Source organism: Triturus cristatus, chromosome 4_2 (assembly GCF_964204655.1).
Source record: "Triturus cristatus chromosome 4_2, aTriCri1.1, whole genome shotgun sequence".
Taxonomy (NCBI): Eukaryota; Metazoa; Chordata; class Amphibia; order Caudata; family Salamandridae; genus Triturus; species Triturus cristatus.
The window spans coordinates 858,664,831-858,670,527 of record NC_140586.1 but is presented as its reverse complement, the minus strand read 5'-3'; the positions used below and the strand labels follow the sequence as shown (position 1 = coordinate 858,670,527).

Genomic DNA, 5,697 nt, shown 5'->3' with positions numbered 1-5,697 from the left:
AACAATTTTTTTACTTGTCTTTTTTCCCCTAAACAACTCCTACTAATTCAATCGATTATTTCTGAACATTTTTTAAATTAATAATAAAAGTCGGGTCTTCTTACCTTCAGATGTTTTCCTTCTTCTACTCTTGGACTTACATTCCATCCATTACTTCACCAAGAGTCCTTTTTTTATTAAATCCATAGTAAATAACTGAGAATCCATTTGAAAAATCAAGCGACCTATGAAAAAGATATTAATATGCACACTAAAAACAGTGAATATGGACTGAGGAGCCTAGCGCGCAACCAAGATGGCCGCGTAGGTGCGAGGCTCCCGAGGACCTCCGCGACCTCCTATCACTATCCTGAACATATCCTGTCCCAGATGAGGGGACTGTGTTGGTGAGCCCGAGCTGAGGTGGCGCCCGTTTTCCGCTTCCAAATCGGACCTCGGACACCGACTTTAACACCGATTGAGGTTTGCGGCCTTCTCCTAGCCGAACCCCGGATTTGCGTTGTGGGGCGATCCAGTGACGAAGTGAATAACAGCGGCGGGCAGGGCTTGGTGGCTCGCGGAACCCGCACTTTCACTTTCGCTTTCGTACCCTCCATGCTGTCTATGCAAGGTTGGGTCACGGGGCTTTGTGTGTTGGTGTGGCCTCGCTGGGGGACCCTGCCTGCCCGCCGGCTGTGATCCGCCCCGCAGATCTGGGGTGGCACCCCCCCGGAGCCCGTGGACCGGCTTGCCCGCCCTTCACGACGTGGCTGGTGCGATCAGGAGACTGGGACCATGGCCACGAAACAAGATGGCGATCGGGCAAAGGTAAAATCGACCCGGCGTGGCGCAGCCCATCAGTCCAACAGCATGGATCGCTATACCCTCCAGAAGGGATCTCCTGAGGTGCCACGCAAGTCCCCTGAGGGCCCTACTGATGCCCCCGATCTGCCCGCGGATCTGACTCTGCGGGATGTTATGGGCGCCATCGCCGAGATGAAGGCCTCTGTGGGCCAGCGTTTTGACACACTGGCGCAGAAGATCGACTCGGTCCTCGTAGATGTTGGCCTGATAAGGGCCGATCTCTCCAAGACCAACGACCGAGTCGATTCTTTGGCCCACACCGCATCGGGCCTTACGACAGATGTGGCGGCCCTGCAAACGGAGGTGCGCCGGCTTGCTCGGGCGAGTGCGCTGATGGATCGTCGCCTGGAGGACTCCGAGAGTCGGGCCCGGCGTAACAACATCCGTATCATCGGGGTGCCTGAGGGACGTGAGGAAGCGGCGGCGGACCTTTTCGTGGAAGACCTGATCGTTACCCATCTCCAGCCACGGGGGCTGAGTAAATTCTTTGCTGTGGAAAGGGCCCGCAGGGTTCCGGGGGAAGGCCTAAGGTCGGAGCCGCTCCGAGACCTCTCATCGCCCGGATCTTTAATTTTCGGGACAGAGACGCTATTCTGCAATCCTCCAGACTACAGGGACCGATTAGACTTGATAATATGGACATTAATTTTTATCCTGATTTCACCCTTGCGGTCCAGAAGCAGAGACTGAGCTTCCTTGGTGTCAAGCGCCGTCTTCGGGACCTAAACCTCAAGTACGCCATGCTCTTCCCAGCTAAGCTGCGAGTGGAGGTGGAAGGTCGCACACACTTTTTTGATCGTCCCGAAGCGGCCGGGGACTGGCTGGATACTCTGTCTGGAGATCGGGATCGGGGTGGCGGGGGGGGAGCGGCCGGGGGAGAGGGCTCGCCGGATCAAGACTGAGGGACTAATATTAGGCCTCGCTCGGGACAAAAATGATGCCACTTTTGACTATACGTCGGATTGCTTAAGTTCCCCTCCTATGGAGGTTGTGTGGGGTGTCTTGGGGGTTCTCCCTCCTCCTCTGGGGGTCTAGTTAGTTTAACTATCTATGGGGCGACAGGCACACTGCACATTGGGGGGGCTGTCTGGGCTCATGCAGGGGTGCAGGGAGGGGGGAGTTTTGTTGGGGTGGGTGGGCAGGGATGGGGCGTTGTTTGTTATTATCACAAGGCAACCCTTTTTTGTGTAGGCTCTACTGTGCTCTCGGGGGGACGAATGATGGTTTTTGTGTATGATGGGGGGTAGGGAATTAACTTTGTTGTCTTGGAACGTCAATGGACTGGGGGACAGGATCAAACGAGGTGTGGTCCTACAGTATCTGAAGCGACTCTCGCCTGATGTGGTCTTCCTGCAGGAGACACACCTTATTGGCAATTCCTGCTGCGCCATGAATCGGCGTGGCTACCGCCTCGTGGCCCACTCGGGCTTCACGTCAGGCTCGAGGGGTGTGGGTATCATGGTAAAGAACTCGCTCCCGTTAGAAATTGATGAGGTGCTCCACGATGACAGGGGACGTTACACTGTCTTGGTGGGGAGAATGGAGGGCAAAGTGGTTGTCTTTGTGTCAGTGTACGTCCCACCGGGGTTGCAGTCGACCACCTTTGCAGATCTGGGGCGCCTCCTCCTTGGCCTTCCGGGGGGGCTTCTGGTGGTGGGGGGGGATTTCAACGCGGTGGTTTCTGGGACTGTGGATCGTCACCCCCCTAGGGACCTCCCCCGGGCACAGGCGTGGCTATCCGGCCTCTTGGATACACTGGGATTGGTGGACTGCTGGCGCTTAAAACATCCCACGCAGTTGCAATACACTTTCCACTCGGGGGCCCATGGTAGTCTCTCACGGCTTGATTATGTCCTTGTCCCGGCGGCCCATGTCGGGAGGGTGGGGGAGGTGCGCCATTTGGCACGGGGTATCTCGGACCACTCCCCGCTATTGTTGCATGTTGATGTCTTTCCAAGGGCTGAGAGCAGGGTGGTCCCAATCAATTCCTGGTACCTGCGCGACCCCACCATTCGCGCTGACTTGATTAACTCCCTCCAGCGCTATTTTGAGGAGAATGTGGGGTCAGTGCCTTCAGCTATCTCCCTGTGGGAGGCCTTCAAACAGTACTTAGAGGGGAGGCCCTATCCCTTATTTCCCACGCCCGGAGGCGTGAGCGGGAGGAGGTGACCCGGGTGGAGGCTGAAATAGCGGAGCTGGAGGGTAATCTAGAAGATGGGGTGACGGACGCTGCACTACATGTCCTCCAGCTCAAGCAGGCGGCTTATAGGGCCCTCGTTACGGAGGCGGCCAGGGGCCTTAGTAGAGAGCAACAGGGGCGGCTGTATGATGTGGGTGATAAGGCTGGTAAACTGATAGCGTGGTTGGATAAAAAGGAAAGAGCGAATCGTGTGGTCCCGCTGATTGAGAAAACAAATGGTGTGTGTGTAACTGAGCCAGAAGAAATTGTCTCCTGTTTCGCGGAGTATTTCCGCGAGGTGTATTCCCCGGTCTCTTCTTGCTCGGAAGAGGATTCCCGTGCCCTGCTCAGAGATATCGCGCTGCCTTCCCTGTCCGGGGAGGACAGGGTGTCGCTGGACGCCGCTCCCACCTCCGACGAAATCGCCCTCGCCATACGCTCGGTCGCTTCTGGCAAGGCCATGGGCCCGAATGGTATCCCTATCGAGCTGTATAAGCTGCGGCCGGATACATTGGCGCCTCACCTCCGCGCAATGTTCCTCGCGGCCCACTCGTTGGGCTCCCTCCCGCTTGACCAGCGTCTGGCTACAATCGTGGTGATCCACAAGGAAGGGAGACCTCGGAATCGGGTTACTTCTTATCGGCCTATCTCACTACAGAATGCGGAGCCCAAAATTCTCGCTAAGGTACTCGCCAATCGGCTGGTCGGTGTGGTGGGAGATCTGGTTCATCAGGACCAGTCTGGCTTCATTCCCCATCGCAATACAGCCCTTAATCTGCGGCGTTTGCATGGGGTGCTTGCGCGCGTCCCATTCATACGGGAACCGGCCATTTTGGCGTCCTTAGACGCCACCATGGCGTTTGACACGCTTGAGTGGCCATACATCTGGGCGATGCTTGCTAAGTTCGGGTTTGGCCCAGGATTCATCAGTTGGGTCAAATTGTTGTATGCGGGCCCATTGGCACAGGTGGTCGTGAACGGAAGAGTATCGGCCCCGTTTGAGCTGGGCCGGGGCACGCGGCAGGGCTGTCCCCTGTCGCCGCTTCTTTTTGCGCTTGCCTTGGAGCCCCTGGCGGAGTGGCTGCGGTGGGAGCCTTCCATCCGTGGTCTCCGTTGGACCCCCGAGTATGAGGATCGCGTATCCCTATACGCTGATGACATCCTTCTGTACCTAGCCTCCCCACGCAAATCACTTATAGTCCTAGTTGATGTTTTACACTCGTTTGGTCGTAACTCCGGTCTCGTCATCAATTGGGCTAAATCGTGTGTGTATGTTCTCTCTGGGGAGGCTCCTATTCTCCCGCGGGGCTGTCCGATCCAGATCGCCCCGCAGGGATTTCGGTACCTGGGTGTCTTCATTACTCTGGACCCGGAGGCCCGGTATGAACGTAATCTGCTTCCCCCCCTCCAGCGTTTGCGGGTAGATGTCGCACGCTGGCGGCGCCTGCCGCTTTCGCCGCTCGGCCGGGCGGCACTGTTCAAAATGATGTCTCTGCCGCGTTTTCTGTACGCTCTGCAGAACACTATGGACTTGGTCCCGGCGCGCTACTTCCGTGAGGTGGAGAGTCTGCAGCGCCGCCTGTTCTGGGACGGGAGGCCGCGTATTGCTCTGGCTAAGCTGACGCTCCCATGGTTTGATGGGGGGATTGCCCTCCCGGATATTAAACGGTACTATTGGGCCTCCCAGCTCGCTGCCATTAACCATGGCCTCTACGGGCCCGCCTTAAACCCGGCATTTGAAATGGACAAGATGCTCCTGCCAGGTGGCGATTACAATCGAGCGCTCTACTCTAGCGCGCCCGACGCTCGTCTGACGGGCCCCACGCGTGTCATGGTGCAAGTCTGGCATGCGGCCAATGCAGCTATGGGGTGGAAGGACCGTTTGACCCGGCCGTCACCGCTATATGCGTCTGAGCGGTTGGGTTCCCTGTGGACCTCTAAGGGCTTCGAGAAGTGGGACATAATAGGTATCAGTAAAGTGGGGGATCTTTGGACGAGGGGAGGATTTAAAACGTTCGATATGCTGCAGACGGAATTCCAGTTGCAGGGCAGTGAATACTTCCGGTATTTGCAGGTCCGTCATGCGCTGGGCTCCGTCTTCACGGACGTTGCCTCCATCCCGGAATATTCCCCCCTGGAAGATAGAGTGCTGGATGGGCACGTCCCGGACAGCACGATCTCACTTATATACAAAAAGCTGATAAACGACCGCTCGGGCCTGTTGACTGCCCTTCGTGCGGCTTGGGTTGCCGACGGGCTGGAGTTGGACGACGAGGACTGGACCTCCGCGGTGGCCTCCCCGAAGGAGGTGGCCATACCGGCTCGCCTTCGCTTCGTCCAGCTCAAGATACTCCACCGGGTCTACATGACGGGGCCAAAGCTTCTGCGTATGGGCTATGCCGGAGATGGGTTATGTAAGCGTGGGTGTGGTGCTTTGGGGACCCTTATGCATATTTTGTGGGAGTGCCCGGAGGTAGAGGGGTTCTGGCGTGGTGTACATGAGGTGCTGCGTCTGGTTACGCATGTGGCGCTGTTGCCTGAAGCGAGGAGATGCCTGTTGAATGTGTGGGAACCGACTGATTACTCAGCGCCGCAGACGTGGTGGGTGACTCTGGGATATATGGTAGCCAAGCGTGATATTGCTCAACTGTGGGGATCCCAGAGGCCCCCGACGG

At 57.1% G+C, this 5,697-nt stretch overlaps 1 protein-coding gene across 3 annotated transcripts in view; it reads left to right on the top strand.

Annotated features, from left to right (window-relative positions):
- The window catches only part of LOC146835265 (HORMA domain-containing protein 1-like), a 1,528,718-nt gene that overhangs the window by 1,499,387 nt on the left and 23,634 nt on the right, over window positions 1-5,697 (top strand). The window lies entirely within an intron of this gene.